This window comes from Muntiacus reevesi, chromosome 22 (assembly GCF_963930625.1).
Source record: "Muntiacus reevesi chromosome 22, mMunRee1.1, whole genome shotgun sequence".
Classification (NCBI taxonomy): Eukaryota; Metazoa; Chordata; class Mammalia; order Artiodactyla; family Cervidae; genus Muntiacus; species Muntiacus reevesi.
In genome coordinates this window covers 31,044,663-31,070,720 of record NC_089270.1, presented here as the reverse complement: position 1 = coordinate 31,070,720, position 26,058 = coordinate 31,044,663, and the positions used below count along the sequence as shown (strand labels likewise).

General features: G+C 36.1%; 1 pseudogene; it reads right to left on the bottom strand.

Moving 5' to 3' along the window:
• Window positions 1–26,058, bottom strand: part of LOC136152747 (UDP-glucuronosyltransferase 2B31-like) — a 58,357-nt pseudogene that overhangs the window by 23,637 nt on the left and 8,662 nt on the right.

Here is a 26,058-nt window from a genome sequence, read left to right as displayed (position 1 = left end):
TGGATCATGCTGCTCTGAGACTTCCCCTGGGGTAAGTGTTGGAATTTTGATGCACCGTCGTCAGGCTGGGCTGTTATAACGTTCAGTCCCTTGGGCCTAAGCCACTACTGTGCTCTGTCACCTCAGGCCCTTTACCGCTGCTGCATGCACCCCTTCCCTTTGCAAGCCACTGAAGCAAATCAGCCATAGACCTAAGTCCTGTCTCAAATCTGCACGTGCTTGTACCTTAGATGCTGACACCACTGCTCCAGCATGTACTCTGGCACGTCAGGGCCAAGGCAGTGTAGTAGTTACAGGAACATAATTTCAGGACCTTTGCTTCACTGCCCCTCTCAGTCCCACTACACTGTGCCTGGTGCCAAGGAGGATCCTCTCAGTTACGACTATGTGTCATGGACCAAGCTGGAGATCCCCAGCAGGAGGACGCCATCAGACTTCACTGCCAAGGGCCCCAAAAGCTTTAATTACTTCTGCAACCATCAAGAACTAGCTCTCTAGCCTCGGTCACTGAAGACCCATGCAGTCCTCACAGATGCTGATCTGTAGGATTGCCACACAGAGATTATGCAGCCACGTACTCCCAGGAATAAAGATATGACAACTTATTCATTCATTTATCTCACAGCCAACTTCAGGTGAAAGACTTATGCCAATAAAGTGAGCCCCAAAAGGCTAGAAATGTGACAGTTCCCTCTGGGCACTGCAAGACAATTATTGCGTTACCAAAGGAACACAATAATTTTAGTAACTGATCCCCCAAAAATGAAAATCTATGAGTTGCCAGGAAGTAATTCAAAATAATTATTTTTAGAAAGTTCAGTGAGATTAAAGGGGACATACATAATTCAATAATATCAGGAAAAACAGCGCCTGAACAAAACAAGTAGTTGATAAGCAAAAAAGAAATTATAAAAGCAACTAAACAGAAATTCTGTAACTAAAGAATAAATGAATTAAATTAAAAATGTAATTGATATTGAAATTCAACAATAGGCTCAATCAAGCACAAGAAAGAATCTTCAAATTTGAAAACAGATGTCTTGGTATTATCCAGTTGATAGAAAGAAAAGGGCTTCCCTGGTAGCTTAGCTGGTAAAGAAGCTGCCTGCAATGCAGGAGACCTCAGTTCGATTCCTGGGTCAGGAAGATCTCCTGGAGGAGGGCATTGCAATCCACTCCAGTCTTGCCTGGAGAATTCCCATGGACAGAGGAGCCTGGGGTGCTACAGTCCATGGGGTTGCAAAGAGTCAGACACAACTGAACGACTAGGCACACACAAAGAGAAAAGAATGAAAAAAACCTCTGTGAACTGTGTCCTAGAAAGTCAAGAAATAAACTCATGTACCCTATGTTCATCTAACCCATGACAACGGAGGCAAGAATATACAGTGGAGAAAAGACAGTCCCTTCAATAAGTGGTGCTGGGAAGACTGGACAGCTAAATATGAAAAAAATGAAATTAGAACACTCTCTCACCATACACAAAAATAAACTCAAAATGAATTAAAGATCTAAATGTAAGACTGGACACTTAGAGGAAAATCTTAGAGGAAAACATAAACAGAATACTCTTTGGCATAATTTATTCTTTGACATAACATCAACTTCAAGAAACATTCCTGCAAAAGAGTATGAATTTTTCTGGGTTAGACTGGCAATTTAGGCTCCTAAACACCATCTTGAACTGGAACCTGTCTTTCTCCATACTCTGATTTCTTAAGGTATAAATTTAGGCTATTTGTAAGAGACAGGAAGAATAAAAGAAAAGCAGACCCCGGCAAGGGCCACAAAAGAAATTTATAATTATTGATGAACTAACTGGATGCTCTAAGGGTATGAGACTCTTGGAACCAGTCCAGAGGGAATAGCTCATAATCTTGAAAACAAGATATGATCCTGGGGTCGGAAAACCGACCACAGACTGTTTCTCAACTGGCATCTCAGAGTCACATGTTTTACGTATCTGGTGGAAAATCTATAGATAAGAATATTATTAGTCTTACTTACTGATTTGTTATCGATTACTGTTTCCTAATTACTCAATGGTTAATGATCGTTTTATTCTTTGACCCTGAAAGCCACATGAGTTATAGTTTAACTCCCCGCATATTCTTTCATTCACGGCTGAAAGTATAATAAAGCTGGCTTGGATTCAGTTTCGGCACCTTCACCTTGGAGTGGGGTTGGTCCCCTGATCCTCGCTTTTCTCTGAATTCTCCTGTCTCGTTTCCCATTCTCTCGCAGTATTGCACTTTCAGAAACCCTGCTTGTCAAGCCAGTCTCGACAGCTATTGATTTGAAATATTTATTTTTTTAATGTAGATGTTTAGGTTTTAAACAACCCTCTTAACAGTGTATTCTCATAATTTTTGTTTTTCATTTTCTTTCTTAAATTATTTTCTAATTTTTCTTTTGCTTTCATCTGTGATGCTTTTTCTGAATAATCCTAAAGGAGTTCAGTCCTGGGTGTTCATTGGAAGGACTGATGCTGAGGCTGAAACTCCAATACTTTGGCCACCTCATGCTAAGAGTTGACTCATTGGAAAATACCCTCATGCTGGGAGGGATTGGGGGCAGGAGGAGAAGGGGACGACAGAGGATGAGATGGCTGGATGGCATCACCGACTTGATGTGCATGAATTTGGGTAAACTCGGGGAGTTGGTGATGGACAGGGAGGCCTGGCATGTTGCAATTCATGGGGTCGCAAAGAGTCAGTCATGACTGAGCGACTGAACTGAACTGAACTGAATTTCCATGTATTTGTGAATTTCTCAATTTATTTGTAAATTTTTAATTGTTATTGCATTGTGGCCAGAGGCCATTCATCTCATAATTTGAGTTTCTAAAATTTATTGAGACTTAAAAAATTCACTAGTGGTAGTGTATCTTGGGAAATATTTATGTGCACTTGAGTAGGTTGTGTATTTTATTCTTTTTACAATGGGGTATTCTATAGATGTCTCTTAAAATCTAATTGGTTTATAGTGTTATGGAATTCTGTTTCCTTTGTTGATCTTCTGCCTAGTTTTCTATCTATTATTAAATGTAAGTGAGTAAAATGTTCCAGTATTAATGTTGAATTGTTTCTCCTTTAATTTTCACCTGCTTTTGCTTCATGTGTTTTGGTCTCGATGCTAGGTACGTGTGTCTTTATAACTGATATATATTCACACTGATAGAGTCTCACTTTTATAATAAAATATGTCTCTTCATCTATTGTAACATTTTTAAGTTTATGTGGCTGATATTAATATAGTCATTCCAGATTTTTTTAATGGTGTTGTTCATATGATATATATCCTACTATATTCTTTTATTTCCACCTATTTGTATCTTTGAATTTATACTGTATCTTTAAGTAGCATAGTTGAATATTTTCATTACAATCTTTAATACATGTCTTTTGATTGAATTTTTAATTTATTTACATTTTGTGTTAATATTGTTACTGTTGGATTTATATCTGTCATTTTACTTTTATCTGCATGTCATTTTATTTGCTCAGGCTCTTTTTTTTTAATGTCTTTCTTTTGCATCAAATGAATACTTACTAGCACAACATCTCAATTCATTTAATGATTTTAAATTATTTTTGTATTGTTCTATGGTTTATTATACATACATGATAAACTATCAGAATTTTTATTAGTTTTATACTAACTTAATTCTTTCTCAATACTGAAAAAAATGCTCCTAAAAGCTCTATTCTACTGGAAACTTTTGTGCTGTCATTGTTATACATGCTATATTCATACATGTAATTATATACTAGTGTATGTATTGTATACTAGAATTTACATAATTTTATCCTTTTTTAAGGCAAAATAAGGTAAAATGAGAATAAGTATATATTATTTCAGTGGTTATGATAACCTTTTTAGTTACCTATTCTTATTTTCTATGTTTGTTTCCATGTATTCATGTTATCATGTAGCATCATTCTTTTCTTTAATACAGCTTGTTATCACCACCTACTTTATCTTGCTTTTGACAAATATATTAATTATACATCATATGTCTAACAATACAACTATGTACATGATTTACATGCTTGCTTTTTTATATTTGTTAAGAAAAGAAAGAGAAGAAATATGTGCTTGTACTGTCTTACAAAATTTCTTATCTTTACCAGTGCTCTTTGGTTTATCATGAGGATTGCAGACTGGTTTTATCGTCTTTTACCAGGGCTTCCCTAGTGGCTTAGAGGGTAAAGTATCTGCCTGCAATGTGGGAGACCCAGGTTTGATCCCTGGGTCGGGAAGATCTCCTGGAGAAAATGACAGCCCACTCCAGTATTCTTGCCTGGAGAATCCCATGGACGGAGCACCCTGCTAGACTACAGTTCACAGGGTCACAAAGAGTCAGACACGACTGAGCCACTTTACCATCACTTCACTTCACTTTACCGCCCTCAGCCTGAAGAACTCCCTCAAGTTTTTCCTGTAAGGCAGATTTACCCAGCAATGGAGTCTTTTTTATTTTTATTTTTTGTCGGGGGCAGGGGAAGGCATGAGGACCAGAGGATTATCTGTATTTTGTCCTCATTTTTGAAAGATAGCTTTGTTGACGTAGAAGTTTTGACTGACAGTTTTGTCTTTCGGCACTTTGAATATGTCATCTCACTGCCATAGGGCATCCATCCTTTCTGATGAAATATAAGTAATATCTTATTGCAGTTCACTTGTGTGGATGTATTATTTTCTCTTAGTACTTTAAGATTTTCTGTCTTTAGCTTTCAGTATTTTACTAGTGTCTATGTATGGCTCTCCTATGTTTATCCTACTTTGAACTGATTGAAATACTGGACTGTATAGATTAATATTTGCCATCATATTTAGGATATTTTCCAGCATTATATTTTTGAATATTTTGCTTTACTCATTTTTCTTATGGCACTCCTATTTTGCATATGTTAGTGTGTTTAATTGTGTTTGATAGTGTGTTTAATTGTATTCACAATTTGCTATCCCTCTGTTCACTTTCCTATTCATTTTTATCTCTGTTTTTTTGATTATATTACCTTACTGCTCTATCTTAAGTTGGCTGAATTTTTCATATGCTGCTTCAAATCTACAACTAACTGCCTCTGGTGAATTTTTTCAATTATTTTAACTTTCAACTCAAATTTTCATTTGGTACTTTTGAAAAATATGATTTCTGTCTCTTACTTGTAGACTCTGTCAATGGGACATTGTTTTTATAACTTTCTTTACTTCTTTAAGCTTGTTTTACAGAAGACGCATTGTATGTTTTTAGGAATTTACCTATTCCTTCTAAGTTCTACAGTTTTTTAGAATATAATGATTCACAATGCTCTCTTATGATCATTTATATATATGTATATGTATATATTTATACATACTTACTTATTTAGCTTCTCATTTTATTTGACTGTTTTGTCTTTTTAACAATTCCTTTTGAGTCATTGAACACAATTTGTGATAGCTCGTATGAAGTTTTTACCTGTTAGAACTATTAGTACCTCTCAGAGACAGTTTCTATTGCTTTTCCCCCCATGTAGGTCACATTTCCCTGTTTATATATACTGTGAAATTTTTGTTAAGCTCTGACATTTAGATAATGAGTATAGCAACTCTGGATACTGGTCCTTTCCAGTTCCATTAATTATTACTATTATTTGTGCAATAACTAAATGGACTATTTTAGTGAAGTCTCTTTCTCCTACAATGTGAAGCCTCTGTTGGGAGCTATTTGGGGGGTGCAGTCTTGGGTATATTCACATTCCCTGGGCTGACAGTAGTTTTAGTAGGGGATTCCTTTTGACTGTTTCCTTTTTTTTTTTTTTAACTGCTAACTTTCATCAACTGTTGACTGATTGTGCTATAGGTTATGTTAATATCTTGGGAGCATAAGTTGCTCCAGAACCTGACTTCCAGAAGTTCATTTTCATTTGCAAGGATGTTTTTGGAAGTCAATGTTTGAGGTCTGTTGTGACCTCAGGAAGACTATTCTTAGCTGTGTCTTTCTTTGTTTTTCTCTGATAACTAGCATGCCAGTGGTTTAGCTTGTGTCTGTCATGAAACAATTAGCTTCCTCTGAACTGTTTACCAACAAATCTTTCATAACTTGTGGGCAATCATAGGCTTGACCTTCCTGCCCACAATCTGATTCAAATAAAATGAGTGTCTTGAGAATAGCTTGGAGCTCTGTGTTTTATGTTTTATGTCTCCCTCTGGTCAAACTCCCTGAACACTGACTTCAGAACTGGGGATATGGATAGTGGCACACCTCTCTCTCTCTGTGACATCCTTCTTTTAGGTGTAAACAGTAGTATCTACTTTTAGTCTGCCTCTTTTGTCCTGGAACCTCCATGCTATGAATAAGCTGGGGAAATGACTATTTGGAATTCTGTATTCTCAATATGTTTTGCCTAAAGAGAACCTTTGCCCTATGAATCTGACTGGGTGGAAGATGGGAGGACCTTGCTGATCACACTTGTCTGGAACTTTGCCTCTGTAAGATACAGCTGGGATGTGTATGTGTGAGAAATTCAAATGACTTGACTCTTCTAAGAAGATACCATAGCAGTCAAAAGAACTGTAGGAAGTGAGAACTCTGTGTTCTTTCTGAACCTACTTAGGGTGGAATCTATTTTTCTGATGGACAGTGAAAGAGGGAGCAGTTTGGGGTTTAAATGGCATAGACTTTCAGTGATTTTGCTGTTAGTATACTTTTCTGGAATAAATGTGTATTTATTTATTGTGTCTTCAAGAAATCTCTATACATTTTATTATTATTGGTACTTTTTTTTTTCAAACTTTAAACTTTTTATGTTGTATTGGGGGTATTGCCAATTAACAAAGTTGTGGTAGTTTCAGATGAACAGCTGTAGGACTCAGCCATACATATAGATGTATCCATCCTCCCCTAAATCCCCATCCCATCCAGGTTGCCACATTGAGTAGAGTTCCATGTACTATCGAATAGGTCCTTGTCACTTATTCACTCTGGATATAGCAGTGTGTACATGACCTTCCCAAACTCTCTAACTATCTCCTTCCCTCAGCAATCATAAGTTCATTTTCTGTCAGTCTCTTTCTATTTTGCAAATTCATTTGTATAATTTCTTTTTATAATCCACATATAAGAGATGTCATATGATATTTCTCCTTCTTGAGCTCACTTAATTCACTTAGTATGACATTCTCTAGGTTCATTAATGTTGCTGCAAATGGATTCATATCATTCTTTTTAATGGCTGAGTAATATTGCATTGAATATATGTATGTCTTCTTTATCTATTCTTCTGTTGATGGACATTTATGTTGCTTCCATGTCTTGGCTATCGTAAACAGTGCTGCAATGAACATTGGGGTGCATGCGTTTTTTTGTTTTTTTGTTTTTGTTTTTGATTATGTTTTTCTTTGGATATATACCAGGAATGGGATTGCAGAGTCATATGGCAAGTCTATTTTTAGTTCTTTAAGGAACCTCCATACTGTTTTCCATAGTGGCTATACCAATTTACATTCCCACCAACAGTGTAGCAGGGTTCCCTTCTTTGTGCACCCTTGCCAGCATTTTTTATTTATGATTCTTTTTGATGAGAGTGGTGAGTGTGAGGTGATATGTCACTGTAGTTTTGATTTGCATTTCTCTAATAACTAGCAATGTTGAACATTCATATGCCTATTGGCCATCTATATGTCTTTGGAGAAATTCAGATTTCTATTCTGAATCTATTCAGATCTTCTGACCATTTTTTGAGTGGGCTATTTGTTTTGATGCTGTTAAGTGAATTTCCAGACACTTTAGTTGTTTTAAAGCATAATTTCCACTAGTTATTCTTACTTCATATAAGAGCTTGTCCATAAATATGTCATGTTGGCATTTGAAAAATGGGAGATGCAAAGTGTTCTGAAATTTCTCAAGATTCTGCTGCCTTAATACATGCAGCAGGAGGTAGATGGCAATTTGCTAGGGCTGAGGAGTGAATAAACGGGAAGTAGCTATTTGATGGGTATGTAGTTTCTTTGGGGAGATGAAAATACTCTTCATCTAGCTAGAGATGATAGTTACATATCATGTAAACTTATTAACTGAACTATATAATTTATAATGGTTAAAAGGGCAAATTTTGTGTTGTATACATTTAACTTCACCAGTAGAACCACAGATGGCTGCTGCCAAGATACGGCCCAGAGGCAATGATTTAGAAGCCCTTTGGTTTGTAACATAAGTGTATCTGTCTATCCTCTATCTAGCTATCCACTGATTTATCAGTCTTTAAGTGTAGTCAATTTACAATTATGCATTAGTTTTAGATGTAGAATACAACAAACCAGGATTTTTGTAGGTTATATTTCATTATTGTTGCTGTTGTCCAGTCACTAAGTTGTGTCCGAATCTTTGTAACCCTGTGAACTGCAGCATGCTAGGCTTCCCTGTCCTTCAGTATCTCCTGGAATTTGCTCAAACTCACCTCCATCGAGTCGGTGATGCCATGCAACCATCTCACCCTCTGTCGTGCCCTTCTCCTGCCCTCAGTCTTTTCCAGCATCAGTGTGTGTGTGTGTGTGTGTGTGTGTTCAGTCACTCAGTCGTGTCCAACTCTTTGCAACCCCACAGACTGTAGCCCACCAGGCTCTTCTGTCCATAGAATTTTCTAAGCAAGAATACTGGAGTGGGTTGCCATTTCCTTCTCCAGGCAATCTTCGGCACCTAATGATCAAATCGCTGTCTCTTGGGTCTCCTGCCTTGGCAGACAGATTCTTCACCACTTTGTTACCTGGAAGGTCCCAGTATCAGGTTTTTTTTTTTTTTTTTTTTTTTTTTTTTTCCAGTGAGTCAGTTCTTGGCATCAAATGGCTAAAATATTGGAGCTTCAGCTTCAGCATTAGTCCTTCCAGTGAGTATTCAGGGTTAATTTCATTTAGAATTGACTGATTTGATCTCCTTGCTGTTCAAAAGACCCTCAAGAGTCTTCTCTAGTACCACAATTCGAAAGTATCAGCTCTTTGCTGCTCAGCCTTCCTTATGCATGGTCCAACTCTCATATCCATACATGACTATTGGAAAAGTCATAGATTTGATTATACAAACCTCTGTTGGCAAAGTGATGTCTCAATTTTAATACACAGTCTAGGTTTGTCATAGCTTTTCTTCCAAGAAATAAACATCTTTTAATTTCATGTCTGCAGTCACCGTATTGATTTCGGAGCTGAAGAAAAGAAAATCTGTCACTGTTTCTACTGTCCCTCCTTCTACTTGCCATGAAGTGATGGAGTCAGATATCATGATTTCAGTTTTTTGAATGCTGAGTTTTAAGCCAGCTTTTTCACTCTCCTCTTTCACTTTCATCAAGGTGCTCTTTAGTTTCTCTTTGCTTTCTGCTATTAAAGTGGTATCATTGCATACCTGAGGTTGCTGATATTTCTCCTGGCAGTTTTGAGTCCAGTTTGTAACTTATCTAGACTGGTATTTCACGTGATGTACTCTGCATATAAGTTAAATATGCAGGCTGACAACATACAATCTTGTTATACTCCTTTCCTAATTTGAAACCAGCCAGTTGTTCCATATCTGGTTCTAACTCTTGCTTTTTGTCTGCACACAGGTTTCTCAGGAGACAGATAAGGTGGTCTGGTATTCCCATCACTTTAATAATTTTCCATGGTTTGTTGTGATCCACACAATCAAAGGCTTTAGCATAGTCAATAAAGCAGAAGTAGATTTTTTTAAAGGTAATTATAAGATATTGGGTATTTCCTGTGCTATCTAGTAGATTGTCATTGCTTTTCTATTTTATGTATAGTAGTTTATATTTGTAACACTATACTCCTAATTTGTCCTTCTGCTTCTGCAGTTTGGTAAGCATAAGTTTATATTTTATGTCTGTCAATCCAATTCTATTTTGTGAGTAGATTCATTTGTATTGCTTTTTGTATTTCACATAGAAGTGATAAAATATTTTTCTCTGTTTGACATATTTCATTAAGAATAATATTCTCCAGATTCATCTATATTGCCACAAATGGCAATATTTTATTCTTTCTAAGGGGGACTAATCTTCCTTTGTACATCTACTCCACATCTTCTTAAGACAATTGTTGTTTTTGGACACTTAGGTGGATTCCATGTTTTGGCTATTGTAAATAATGCTGCTATGAGTATCATGATTCATGCAGTAGCTTTTCAGTGACTTAAGGCCACACTGTGTTCAGAGTGCAACCTCTTAATTATTATGGTATGGTGGCTCCCTTTTCTGGGTTACAGTTACTTTCAAAATGTAACACTGATAATTTCCCATTATTAAGATATATCATAGCTATAATATTATGATAAAATCATAATTATTGTTTTAGTTGTGTATTAGTGCAAAGAAAAACTTCTCTTTTATTTTTCTCTCTTATAGTTCTGAATATTGGTTAGGCTCATCCAGGTGATTCTTGTAATAGATTTTTCAATAGTTACAGTCTTGTGGTGGCTGTGGGGTTGAAATCATGTGGACGTCTGGTGATTTGTTTTAAAAGACTCAAATTGCTGGAGGGCTGGAACTGCTGGGACTTCTTAGGCATATCTATGTGTGTCTTCACAAATGGTCATTTATTACGGAAACTTTGTGTATGTTACGGAACTCCTTGGTGAATAGGGAGAGAGAGAAGAAATGGAGATAGAGATATAGACAGATAGATGGATATATACCTCTCTCTCTTTCTCTCTCTCTTCATATATATATGTAGAGAGAGACATAGATAGGCAGAAAAAGACGGAGAGGCAGAGACAGAATGTGTTGCATTTTGTAACTGAGACTTGGAGGTTAGGCTGAAACATTTGTGAGACAGCAGCAAGACTTACTAAAGTTCAAGAGAGGGAAAATTACTTGATGGGAGAGCTGTCAAAGTATTGGTAGCCATGTCTCAAAAACACTGTAAATATAATATAGAAGTAAGCCAGCAGAGGTCCCCAAACTATTGGAAAATTCATTTAATATTGACAATTATAACCACAATAAAATCAGTAGACATTTGCGGATTAAGCTTTTTTTAAAACTATTGAAATTATAAATATAAGGTGTCCTGAATAAAAGCCCTTGTTTTGTCATATTGGATAATATGCCAGATTTCTAGTCAATTCAAGTGTCTTTTTAAAAATTTTAAAGTTTTACTTTTGGCTGCACCACGTAGGATGGGGGACCTTAGTTCTCAGACACAGATTGGACCTGTGCCCTCTTCAGTGGAAGCATGGAAACTTAACCACTGTGCCACCAGTGCAAGTGCGTGCTTAGTCAGTCATGTCTGACCCTTTGTGACCCCGTGGACTGCAGCTCACCAGGGATTCTTTCTTTCCCAGGCAAGAATACTCAAGTAGGTTGCCATGCCCTCTTCCAGGGGATCTTTCTGACCCAGGAATGGAAGCTCCATCTACTCCATCTCTTGCATTGGGAGGCAGATTCTTTACCACTGAGCCTCCTGGGACGCCTCTTGTACCACCAGGAAAGTCCTCAATTCAAGTGATCTGAAGGAAATTAATACACTGATAACATGATATGAAAATCTTAAAATTTGGTATCTTCAGATATTAAGAACTTAATATCTTGAATCAATATGGTTATTTCACTAGTTATTTAAAATCATATAACTAACAATTAAAAACTTCATTGTGAAAGGTCAAGTAATGAAGAAGTGTATAGAATTCTCTTCATTGGAAAGTCAGTGTATTCTGAAGATCATTTCCTCTGTGGTACACAAATTTACTTATATTTTTATATATTTCATTTTATTTTCAAAGAAGACGGTCATGCTTATTTTATGTAATTTATGGAACTTGCTCTTTGTTTAGTAATGTGAAATGGAGAGTATTTAATAATATTGCCAATAATCTAACTGCTTCTTTTCATGGTTATAACCCATACCTATGTTGTAGGTAAGTGTGTTCACAAACTGATAGCCATTTAAGTGCTGGTGGAACTATTCACTATAATTATGAACATGCACAAGTCTTTCTGCATGACAGGTAATGAGATGTATAATTTTAATTTGAAAGAGTGTATATAAATTTTATTTAAATGATATTTCCATATTATACTCCCTCAAAATTAGCCCTACCAGATTACTTGTTCTGCAAATCATTTGTAGGAAAATTATTGCTGACAATTTTTATTTCTCAAATTTTCTGTGTCACCTTTTATATGTCATTGGCCATTTCACTTTTGTGAATTTGCTGTTCATAATCTTCATTTATTTTCATATTGGACTGCTTGATGTTTCATTGAAGATTTGCAGTCCTTCTTACTATATGATGAGTACCAGCCCTTTGTCTATTACAAGTTTTGCTGTATAGATTTGAGGAAAATTATGCTTGATTTAACAATGTTTTCTACTATGGCATAATATTGTTCTACTTTCTTACTTTTCTGTTAGTTCTACTTTTCTTTAAATAAGTGTCAGTTATTTAGAGGGGTTCTATGGAAAATTCTATGATAAATTTTCCTATAATCCCTAAGTAGCAACATTTAAATTTATTTTTTTAAATCAATTATGCCTTAGGCTGAAGAATGTCATATGATGTGGATAGTGGTACCCTTGACTAGAAAGACAATTACGGTTTTCCTCATCTGGACCACATTGATCATAAATTGCTTTCCTGATTTGCAGTTTTCATGACCAGCCTTCAGACTGCTTCCATTTGATTCACCAGTTTTCCATAAAATTTATGTGATTTTTGTATTGTGCTCATTTTTTCTGATTATCTCAGTCATAGTGGACCTAGGTTTAAAGAAAATACCGTCTGTATTATTTTGTGTCGTGATAAAGGATTATGGGAGGAACAAGGCAATAGCTTCCTTAGGAAAGAGACAAATGAATAATAAATGCTGATCTAAAGTGTAGTTACAATATATTATAATTTATTAGTAATTAATTCAATGTGTTCAACAAGTCAATTGAATTTCACATCATATCTACAAGTAGCTAAGTGATATTGTGTCCTATTTTGTATGGTGGTCTTCCCTTGTGGCTCAGCTGGTAAAGAATCTGCTTGCAATGTGGGAGACTCTGAAAGACCTGGGTTTGATCCCTGGGTTGGGAAGATTCCCCTGGAGAAGGGAATGGCTACTCACTCCAGTATTCTGGCCTGGAGAATTCCATGGACTGTATATTCCATGAGGTTGCAAAGAATCAGACATGACTGAAAGACTTTCACTTTCACTTTGTAAGGATATATATAGATTTAGATATATATATAGATATAGATAAGATCTATATATAGAGCTAGATCTATATAGATGTTTATATGTAATAGATGCAGATATATTTATGCAAATTTTGAGAAAGGGAGAATTCTGAAGTTACTTCAGAGTACAGGTTATATATTTTCTTACTATACAGTTGAGAACTTACACCATTATAAAAGGCTGAATATAAGAGTAAAAATAGTAGATGACTACAAGGTGGATGAGAAAAAGAGAATTAGATCATGAAATTAAAGATTTTTTGCAAATACCTCAGTTTCATAATAGGAAGCAGGTAGTAGTTACTCTATTTCTGATTTCACAAACACTCCCCTGGATAATGAGCATCCCCTGGATGAAGGTAGATGTCTTGCCATGCCTTTAGGTAAGAAGCGATGTTGGAGTTGGATGCACAGTAAAAATGAAGATCTGATAGTCGTTTCACAAATAAAATTAAGAGTGCAATCTTTTGACAGAATTTCAATTATTGAGCAATTTCTATAGCAAGAAAGCTATAAAATTTTACATCAAAGTGAAGTTAAAAATTCTGAATATCTACAAATTAATATGGATGCCATAAGTCAACTTATTATTATTCTTGTTTCTACATGCAAACTGTGAAAAATGATTACAATCAATAATTTCTTTTTGGTATAACTTTTGAATTGAAGTAATAAATTTTAATATATACCCATATAGTTTTAGTTTTATTTAATTTTTCAGCAGTGTTTTTCCTTGGCATGACATATTTCTAACTCAGGTAGAAAATCCCTTGAAAGTGAAGTTTGTATTTTATTATAAGAAAATGGAATGCTTGTCATAATTTCTCCTACTGGAATATTATGAAGGTGTGCTATCTATGGAGCAAACCTACTAGAGGTCTCAGAAACAGCTACTCTCTTTTCTCTTTCTTTCCTGCACTGGCAACAAAACAGAAAATATTTTGGGATGACAAAGGCAGCAGTTGCCACACATGCTACCAGGAACCCAATCAAATCCAGACAGCGGTATTGAAACCAGGTTAGGTCGTGGATAGCTGGTCTTAAGTGCTTGGCTCCTTTGTGGCGCAAGACAAATTTGATCCAGAAAACTGCTCGGTTCAAGGGTTTCATAGGATGATCATGTTGAATGGTTGATAACCTCATCACATTCTCTTTGTAGCTGAAGGAAAATCAAACAGACATCAATTTATAGAATGAACTACAATAGAAAATTTGTGAAATTTTATTGCAACGGCAACAAAGAGTGCATCACAGAACAGAAGAAAAATTATTTTCCTGTGAAGTGATTCTTGAGATATTAACTTATGGGCAAGATGTCTTAAATGCATAGGATTTCCAGCTACCAATAAAAGAAAGAAGATGAGAGGGACAAGATTTTGTAGTCTAAAGAATGAAATGCGTTGTCCCAAAGGGAAAGAAAAGAAATTCATGATTAGCGTGTTCAAAGTTTGAATGATCTAGTAAAGAATTAATAGACCTTGTAGACATGCTTTAAAACATGTTATAATCCAGAGATAGCAGGTTTATCTATGAATAGGTTCACAGACACATCTAGGCAGGGCTGATTTTACATTAATAAAGTAGTGGTTGAAAATGTGGAAGTAGATTGTCTGGGTTTAATTACTGGCTCTTACACTTATTCTGTTGGCTGCTTTTTTATTCTTTCTATTCTTCAGTTGCTTTTTTTTTTTTTTAACATTTATTTTTATTAGTTGGAGGCTAATTGCCTTACAATATTGTAGTGGTTTTTGCTATACATTGACATGAACCAACCATAGATTTACAAGGATTCCCCATCCTGAACCCCCCTCCCACCCCACTCCACATCCCATCCCTCTGGGTCATTCCAGTGCACCAGTCCCGAGCACTTGTCTCATGCATTCAACCTGGACTGGTGATCTGTCTCACACTTGATAGTAAACATGTTTCGATGCTCTTCTCTCAGATCATCCCACCCTCACCTTCCCCCATAGAGTTCAAAAGTCTGTTCTATCCATCTGTGTCTCTTTTTCTGTCTTGCCTATAAAATATTTTATTTAAAAATTTTTAATTTTATACTGGAGAGCCTAATCATAGTAGGACCTGTTTATCAGTTTTTCCTTGTTATATAAAATTGATAAGAATAGTGCTTTATCTGACTATTTTGAGAATATTGCATTGATTCTTAGAGGTACTCCTGCTGCCGCTGCTGCTGCTAAGTCGCATCAGTAGTATCCGACTCTGTGCGACCCATGGACCGCAGTCTACCAGGATCCTCCATCCATGGGATTTTCCAGGTAAGAGTACTGGAGCGGGTTGCCATTGCCTTCTCCAAGAGGCATTTCTAGTGTGTAGTATACTCCTAGGAAATGTTTGCTAATATTGTTCTTGTTGTTGTTCTAAAAGAAGATGGAGAAGGCTCAAGATTTCACTTTTGGACACTGCAATTGCATTTGTTTCCACTGTTGAAATGATGATGTACTAAAAGATAAGAAAGAAGGAAGAATTAAGAGATATGGCTCATGAATGTTAAATCACAAAGTGTTATAACATGACGCCATAGCAATAACAATAGAGGTAAGTTCTCTCCCTTTTCTGTCAAAAACACAGAGGGTATACTGGTTTTTTGAGAGGATTGTAGTAATTAGGAAACATTTTTGTAACACTGTAGGAATAGACTACAATAAAAACTCTACTTAATATGCATGAAGTAATACTATGAACAAAGCTAGTGGAAGTGATGGAATTCCAGTTGAGTTATTTCAAATTCTGAAAGATGATGCTGTGAAAGTGCTGCACTCAATATGCCAGCAAATTTGGAAAACTCAGCAGTGGTCACAGGACTGGTAAAGGTCTGTTTTCATTCCAATCCCAAAGAAAGGCAATCCCAAAGACTTCTCAAACTACCACACAATTGCACTCATCTCACATGCTAGTAAAGTAATGTTCAAAATTCTCCAAACTAGGCTTCAGCAATACATGAACCATGAAATTCCGGATGTTCAGGCTGGTTTTAGGAAAGGCAGAGGAACCAGAGATCAAATTGCCAACATCTGCTGGATCATCGAAAAAGCAAGAGAGTTCCAGAAAAACATCTATTTCTGCTTTTTTTTTTTTCTTTTTACTGTGCCAAAGCCTTTGACTGTGTGGATCACAATAAACTGTAGAAAATTCCAAAAGAGATGGGAACACCAGACCACCTGACCTGCCTCTTGAGAAACCTATATGCAGGTCAGGAAGCAACAGTTAGAACTGGACATGGAACAACAGACTGGTTCCAAATAGGAAAAGGAGGATGTCAAGGCTGTATATTGTCACTCAGCTTATTTAACTTATATGTAGAGTACATTATGAGAAACGCTGGGCTGGAGGAAGTACAAGCTGGAATCAAGAATTCCAGGAGAAATATCAATAACCTCAGATATGCAAATGACACCACCGTTATGGCAGAAAGTGAAGAGGAACTAAAAAGCCTCTTGATGAAAGTGAAAGAGGAGACTGAAAAACGTGGCTTAAAGTTCAACATTCAGAAAACTAAGATCATGGCATCTGGTCCCATCACTTCATGGCAAATAGATGGGGAAACAGTGGAAACAGCATCAGACTTTATTTATTGGGGCTCCAAAATCACTGCAGATGGTGACTGCAGCCATGAAATTCAAAGACGCTTACTCCTTGGAAGGAAAGTTATGACCAACTTAGATAGCATATTAAAAAGCAGAGACATTACTTTGCCAACAAAGGTCCATCTAGTCAAGGCTATGCTTTTTCCAGTGGTCATGTATGGATGTGAGAGTTGAACTGTGAAGAAAACTGAGTGCCAAAGAATTGATGCTTTTGAACTGTGGTGTTGGAGAAGACTCCTGAGAGTCCCTTGGACTGCAAGGAGATCCAACCGGTCCATCCTAAAGGAGATTAGTCCTGGGTGTTCATTGGAAGGAGTTCATTGAAACTCCAATACTTTGGCCACCCCATGTGAAGAGTTCATTCATTGGAAAAGACCCTGATTCTGGGAGGGATTGGGGGCAGGAGGAGAAGGGGATGACAGAGGAAGAAATGGTTGGATGACATCAGTGACTCAGTGGACATGAGTTTGAGTATACTGTGGGATTTGGTGATAGACAGGGAGGCCTGTCATACTGCAATTCACGGACATGACGAGTGACTGAGCTGAACTGAACTGAATATTTTTTCGCTCTGTGAATGAATGTAAAACTAATTTCTTAACAAAATTTTGCATTGATTATTAGGTGAAGTTTATCATATAGCAAACTAAAAAATTTGTTCACATATATCTGAAAACCCCAGAGTATTCTATATTAGAAAATAAGTTGATGCTATATTTTATAGAGAAGGAGGTAGTTGAATTTTTTCCATGCCAGTCTTCCTTATACTTGACTGCTTCTTATAGTCTCTTCTCCCTCCTCAATCAGGAGGAGTAATGTGATAATTTAGAAGAAGAGTTCATTTTGGGCCAGACTTCAGAATGCAGAGGTTTCACCCTAAAGGAAGGACCCCAGATTACCCTTTTGTTTTTATCTTCCTGCTGCACACTTTGGCAGGGTGCAGTCAGCCATGGAGGTTTATGTTTCTCTTTTCTAAATCACGGTGACTGATTCACAGTTGGGTAACTGAAAGCAACTTGGGGAGTACTGCTCATTCTTTCTCTGGAAAACACAGTGAACAGGTCTATTCCAAAATTTAGGGAATGTAAAACAAACCACAATTACATGCTAAGTTTACACTGCAAGAAGCACAACAGACTTTTATCAATATTGCTTAACATTATTCTGTGATTAGATTTACTGTTAAAATTTAACTCCTGAGAACATTTGTATGTTATCATACCTCAGAAGTCCTTCAAGGGAGATGGAAGATGGTGGAGGAGTAAGACGGGGAGATCACCAGCCTCCTCCCAATTACATAAAAACTCATCAAGGTATGGAACAACTCCTACAAAGCAACCTCTAGGCAATAGCAGAAGACCCCAGGCCTCCAGGGGGACAAGAGAAGCTCCCTGAAATGAGAACACAGGCGCAATTTACCCTCAACAAGAAACAAACACAAGCCATCAAACCAGCATTTCCCTCCAAGGGCAAAAATCAAAAGGAAAAAGTAGTAGAACCCTAAAGTCTGGGATAAGAAGATCTCAAGAGGAACAAGTTAGAAAAAAAGATGAAAAGACAGAGAAATACAGCACAAATGAAAAAGCAAGGTAGAAACTCACAAGACTAAATAAACATAGAGGAAATAACTAATCTCCCTGAAAGAGAATTCAGAATAATGAAGACTTGAAAATAGAATGGTAAAAATGCAAGAAGCACTTAACACAGTTAATACAATCACCAAGGGCATAGAAGAAATAAAGAATAAGCAAATAGAGATGAATAACACAATTACTGAAATTAAAAATTCTATAGAAGGAACCCAGAGCAGAATAACTGAGGCGAGGAACAGATAAGCGAGCTGGAGGACAGAATGGTGGTAAGAACTGCTGAAGAGCAGAATGAAGGGAAAGGAAAAGAATTGAGGAAAGCCTCAGAGACCATTGGGACAATGTTAAACACACCAACATTCAAGTTATAGGGGTCCTAGAGGAAGCAGAAAAAAAGAAAGGCACTGAGAAAATTTTTGAAGAACTTATAGTTGCAAACTTCCCCAACATGGGAAAGGAAATAGTCAATCAAGTTCAAGAAGCCAAGAGTGTCCCCTACAGGTTAAACCCAAGGAGAAACACATTGAGACACATATTAATCAAGCTAACAGAGATTAGGGACAAAGAAAGAATATTAAGAGCAGCAAGGGAAAAATAACAAGTAACATACAAGGGAAAAACCCAATGTGATTAACAGCAGATCTTTCAGCAGAAGCTCTACAGGTCAGAAGGGAATAGCAGGATATATTTAAAGTATTGAAAGAGAAAAACCTACAACCATGATTACTATAACCGGCAAAGATCTCATTCAAAATTGATGGAGAAATCAAAAGCTTTACAGACAAGCAGAAGTTAAGAGAATTCAGCACCATCAAACCAGTCTTGCAACAAATATTAAAGGGACTTACATAGCCAATGAACACAAGACAAAGGAAATACCTACAAAAACAAACCCAAAACGATCAAGAACATGCCAATAGGAACATATGTATCAATAATTACCTTAAATGTAAATGTATTAAATGCATCAACCAAAAGATACAGACTGGCTGAATGGATACATAAACAAGTCCCATATATATGATGCCTACAGGAGACCTACTTCAGACCTAGAGACACATACAGACTGAAAGTAAAAGGATGGAAAAAGATATTCCATGTGAATAGAAACCAAAAGAAAGCTGGAGTGGCAATCTTTATTTCAGACAAAATAGACTTTAAAATAAAGAATATCATAACAGGCAAAGAAGGACACTATATAATGATCAATATATATTTACAATATATATATATTTACAATATATATTACAATATATATTGATCCTATATAAAGGATCAATCCAAGAAGAAGATATAACAATTGTAATTGTTTATTCACCCAACATAGGAGCACCTCAATACATAAGGCAAACACTAACAGGCATAAAAGGAGAAATCTACAGCAACACAATAATAATAGGGGACTTTAACACCACAATTTCACCAATGGGCAGATCTCAAAACAGAATCAATAAGAAAACACAAAGCTTAAATGAAACATTAGGCCAAATGGACCTAATTGATATCTTCAGGACTTTCCATCTGAATGCAGAAGAATACACTTTCTTCTCAAGTGCACATAGAACATTCTCCAGGATAGACCACATTTTGGGCCACAAATCAAGCTTCAGTAAGTTTAAGAAAGTTGAAATTGTATCAAGTATCTCCTCTGACCACAGTGCTATGAGACTAGATATCAACTACAGGAGAAAAAAACAGTAAAAAACACAAACTCATGAAAATTAAAAAATAAGTTACTAAATAACAAAGAGATTACTGAAGAAACAAGAAAAGAAATAAAAAGATTCCTTGAAACAAATGGCAATGAATGATGACCCAAAACCTATGGGACTCAGCAAAAGCAGTTCTAAGATGGAGGTTTATAGCAATACAATCATACCTCAAGAACCAAGAAAAGCATCGAATAGACAGCCTAACTTTACTTCTAAAGCAGCTGGAAAAAGAACCCCCCCTCCCCCCCAAAGTCAGCAGAAGGAAGGAGAGTGTGAAAATCAGAGCAAAATAAATGAAAAATAAATGAAGGAAACAATAGCAAAGATAAATAAAACTAAAAGCCGGTTCGTTGAGAAGATAAACAAAATTGACAACCACTAGCTAGACTCATCAATAAAAAAAGAGAGAAAAATCAAATCAGTAAACTTAGAAATGAAAATGGAGAGGTTACAGCAGACAACACAGAAATACAAAGGATCATTAGACAATATTATGAGCAACTATGTACTAATAAAATGGACAGCCTAAAGGAAATGGACAGATACTTAAGCCAAGATCAGCCTCCCAAGACTGAACCAGGAGGAAATAGAAATTATGAACAATCCAATTACAAGCACTGAAATTGAAACAGTGATCAAAAATCTCAAAAGCCCAGGGCCAGATGGCTTCACAGGGGAATTCTATCAAACATTTAGAGAAGAGCTAATGCTTATTTTTCTGAAACTCTTCCAAAAATTTACAGAGGAAGGAACACTTCCAAACTCATTCTAAGAGGCCACAAGCACCCTAATACCAAAACCAGGAAAAGACAATATGATAAAAGAAAATTGCAGGCCAATATCACCGATGATCATAGGTGCAAAAATCCTCAACAAAATTCTAGCAAACAGAACCCAACAACACATTAAAAAGCTCATATACCATGATCAAATCCAGCTTATTCCAGGGATTCAAAGATTCTTCAATATATGCAAATCAATCAACATGATACACCATATTAACAAATTGAAAGATAAAAACCATATGATCATCTCAATAGATGCAGAAAAAGCCTTTGACAAATCCAGGATACATTTATGATAAAAGCACTTCAAAAAATGGGCATAGAAGGAAACTGCCTCAGCATAATAAAGGCCACATATGAAAAACCCACAGCAAATATTATTCTCAATGGTGGAAAATGAAAAGTTTTCCCTCTAAGATCAGGAACAAGACAAGGATGTCCACTCTCACCACCATTATTTAACATAGTTTTGGAAGTCCAAGCTATGGCAATCAGAGAAGAAAATGAAATAAAAGGAATCCAGATCAGAAAAGAAGAAGTAAAGCTCTCACTGTTTGCAAATGACATGATATTATACATAGAAAACCCAAAAGAAACTATCAGAAAATTGCTAGAGCTAATTAGTGAATTCAGAAAAGTTGTGGGATACAAGGTCAATACACAATAATCACTTGCACTCCTATATACTAACAATGAAAAATCAGAAAGAGAAATTAAGGAATCAATCACATTCACCATTGAAACAAAAAGAATAAAATATCTAGGAATAAACCTACCTACAGAAACAAAAGACCTGTATATGGGAAACTATAAGGCACTGATGAAAGAAATCAAAGATGACATAAACACATGGAGAGATATTCTATGCTCCTGAGTAGGAAGAATCAATGTTGTGAAAAATGACTATAATACCAAATGCAATCTACAGATTCAATGCAATCCCTATCAAATTACCAATGGCTTTTTCCACAGAAATAGAACAGAAAATTTCACAATTCATTGGAAACATGAAAGACCCTGAGTAGCCAAAGCAGTCTTGAGAAAGAAGAATGGAGTTGGAGGAATCAACCTTCCTGATTTCAGACTATACTACAAAGCTACAGTCATCAAGACAGTATGGTACTGGCACAAAAACAGAAATATAGACCAATGGAACAAGATAGAGAACCCAGAGATAAACCTGTGCACCAATGGGTGCCTTATTTTTGATAAAAGAGGCATGAATATACAATGCGGCAAAGAGAGCCTCTTCAATAAGTAGTGCTGGGCAAACTGGACAGCTACATGCAAAAGAATGAAATTAGATCACTACCTAATGCCATACACAAAGATAAAATCAAAATGGATTAAAGATCTAAATGTAAGACCAGAAACTATTAAACTGTTAACGGAGAACATAGGCAGAACACTTGATGACATAAATCAAAGCAAGATCCTCTATGACTCACCTCCTAGAATAATGGAAATAAAAGCAAAAATAAGCAACTGGGACCTAATTAAACTTAAAAGCTTTTTCCCAGTAAAGGAAACTACAAGCAAGGTAAAAAGACAACCCTCAGAAAGGGATAAAATAATAGCAAGGGAAACAACTGATAAAGAATTAATTTCCAAAATATACAAGCAGCTTATACAACTCAATACCGGAAAAGCAAACAACCCAGTCAAAAAGTGGGAAAAGGACCTGAAGAGACATTTCTCCAAAGATGACATATGGATGGCTAACAAGCACATGAAAAGATGCTCAACATCACTCATTATTAGAGAAATGCAAATCAAAACTACAATGAGATACTACCTCACACCAGTCAGAATGGCCATCATCAAAAAGTCTACGAACAATAAATGCTGGAGAGGGTGTGGAGAAAAGGGAACACTGTTGCATTGCTGGTGGGAATGTAAACTGATACAGCCACTATGCAAGGTGGTATGGGGACTCCTTAGAAAACTAGGAATAAAACCACCAGATGACCCAGCAATCCCACTCCTAGGCATATACCATGAGGAAATCAAAACTGAAAAAGACTCATGTAACCCAATGTTCACTGCAGCACTATTTACAATAGCTAAAACATGGAAGCAAACTAGATATCCATCAACAGATGAATATTTAAGAAGCTGTGGTACCTATATACAATGGAATACTACTCAGCCATACAAAGGAACACATTTGAATCTGTTCTAATGAGGTGGATGAAACTAGAGCCCATTATACGAGTGAAGTAAGTCAGAAAGAGAAATATAAATATCATATACTAACACATATGTATGGAATCTGAGAGATGGCACTGATGAATTTATTTTCAGGGCAACAATGGAGAAACAGACAGAGAGAACAGACCTATGGACATGGGGGGGGGACTGGAGGAGGGATAAGAGGAAATGTATGGAGAGAGTAACATAGAAATTTATAATACCGTGTGTAAAACAGAGAGCCAATGGGAATTTGCTGCATGACTCAGGGAACTCAAACAGGGGCTCTGCGACAGGCTGAAGGGTGGGGTGGGGAGGGAGATGGGAGGGAGGTCTGGGAGGGAGGGGACATGGGTGTACAAGGCTGATTCTTGTTAATGTATGACAGAAAACCACCAAATTCTGTAAAGCAGTTGTCCTTCAATTTAAAAAAAAAAAAAAAGAAGTCCTTCAAGGAAAAGGAACAAGTGACAAAGCAGAATATGGTGGTTTCTTTTCTTGCCCATGTTACCATTATAATTCCAATATTCTCACTATGTTTCTTCAAATATCATTCTTTTTTATTATAATCTTAATCTAAAATTATTATGGATCAAAGACACTCCTTGTAATTCTAACTAGCCTGTCATTTATATTTGGTTTATGTCTGAGATAAGTGGTAACTATCATAATATTTCACCTTTCTGGTAGAAAATGTCTAAAATCAGATCTTTTATAGAGTTTAACAGACATTAAATATTTGTCCACTATTAAGTTACTGTGTGTACCTTTTGTGGAATCTGGGCAAGGGCTGATGCAATCACATTGGCACTTTCTCCTGATATGTTACTGACCATTAACCCCAAAGAAAGCACCACAATACTATCTTCTCCAGAGCTCTGCACAAACTCTTCCATTTCCTGTGAAAAATTTTATTTCATCACGAAAGAGCAGAAATGTAGAAAACATTCCTGAAGGAATTTCTATAAGCAACTAAGGAGGGAAAATCGGATGGAATTATTCAGTCAAGAATCCTTTAGTGGATATCCATTCCCTTCTGGGGATCTTACCAACCCAGGTTTCCCTCATTTCAGGAAGATTCTTTACTGTCTGAGCCACCCAGGAAGCCTCTTATTCTACTCTATGTTTCTACAAATGTGACAAGACTAGGTATTTCTTATAAGGTGAATTGTATAGTATTTGTCTTTTTCTGACTGGCTTATTTCACTTAACACAAGATTCATTCATGTTGTGACATGTGTCAGAATTTCTCTTTAGAGGTGAATAATATTTCATTGTTTGTGTATATGACATTTAGTTTATCGCTTTATCTGTTGATGGACAATTTTGTTGCTTCAATCTCTTAGCTCCTGTGAATAGAGCTTTTATGTACACGGTGTGCAAATATCTCACTGGGATCATAATTTCAATTCTTTTGGATACATACTTAGAAGAGAAATTGCTGAGCCACATATGGAGACAAGTTTTATATTAGAAACTGTGTATTACTCCTACAATGTGCTATATAGCTAGTTTATAGCTATATATATATACATATATATGTTTATATATATTAACAAAGAAAAGAAAAGAAAGCACTTTTTCAAACTTTAACCTTAAAGGCTGTTTTTGATGAGTGTTCTTCAAAAGCATAATTTCATCTGTTGATATCAGTTTTAATATTAATGTCACTGAACTTTCTTAATGCTCAATTGGTATATCCAGATTATATTCTATTTCTAGTGACCTGTAGTAGAATTTAAAGTTACTTGTCTTCAATGCTTTGTCACATTGCCTTGCTACCCAATGTTGCTTCATCTATGCTGTGAAAAATGCATCCATTTGGGATTACTATAGTACATACTGTCTATGCAAATTAGTTACTGATGCAGACTGATTCACTTCATACTCTGATATCTTTGTGAAAATAATATAAAACTCATGGCAATAAAACATGCAAAGGTATGAAAATTTATAAAAAGGGAAATAAGATTTATTAAAGTTCTCCATACAAGGATAGTCTTAGTTTCAAATTTATATACTTTTAGAAAAGGGTGAAATATATTTAACATATAAGATTAAGTTAAGATATATAACATGATGACTGATACATATATATATTACAATATGATTTCCATTTTAATGATGGTTCAAACCTCTATCATGCCATATAATTATAGTTTCTACTTTGTGGTCAGATAAGTTAACAAGTATGTGAGCTGAGAACTTCGAGATGTTCAAGCTGGATTTAGAAAAGGCAGAGGAACCAGAGATCAAGTTGCCAACATTGGTTGAATCAAAGAAAAAGCAAAAAGAATTCCAGAAAAATATCTACTGCTTTATTGATTACACCAAAGCCTTTGACTGTGTAGATCCCCTCAAACTGTGGAATATTCTTAAAGAAATGGAAATACCAGACCACCTTACCTGCCTCTTGAGACATCTGTATGCAGATAAAGAAGCAACACTTAGAACCAGACATGGAACAATAAACTGGTTACAAATTGGGAAAGAAGTATATCAAGTACAATGTATATTATCATGCTGCTTATTTAATTAATATGCAGAGTATATCATGAGAAATGTTAGACTGGATGAAGTACAAGCTGGAATCAAGATTGTGGGAGAAATATCAATAATCTCAGATACACAGATGATACCACCCTTAAGGAAGAAAGTGAAGAAGAACTAAAGAGCCTCTTGATGGAAGTGAAAAAGAATGAATAAGTTGGCTTAAAACTCAACATTCAAAAAACTAAGATCATGGCATTGGGTCCCATCATGTCATGGCAAATAGATGGGGAAATAATGGAAACAGTGACAGACTATTTTCTTGGGCTCCAAAATAACTACAGATGGTGACTGCAGCCATGAATAAAAGATGTTTGCTTCTTGGAAGGAGAGTTATGACCAACCTAGACAGCATATTGAAAAAAGAGAGACATTATTTTGTCAACAAAGGTCCATGTAATCAAAACTATGGTTTCTCCAGTAGTCATGTAT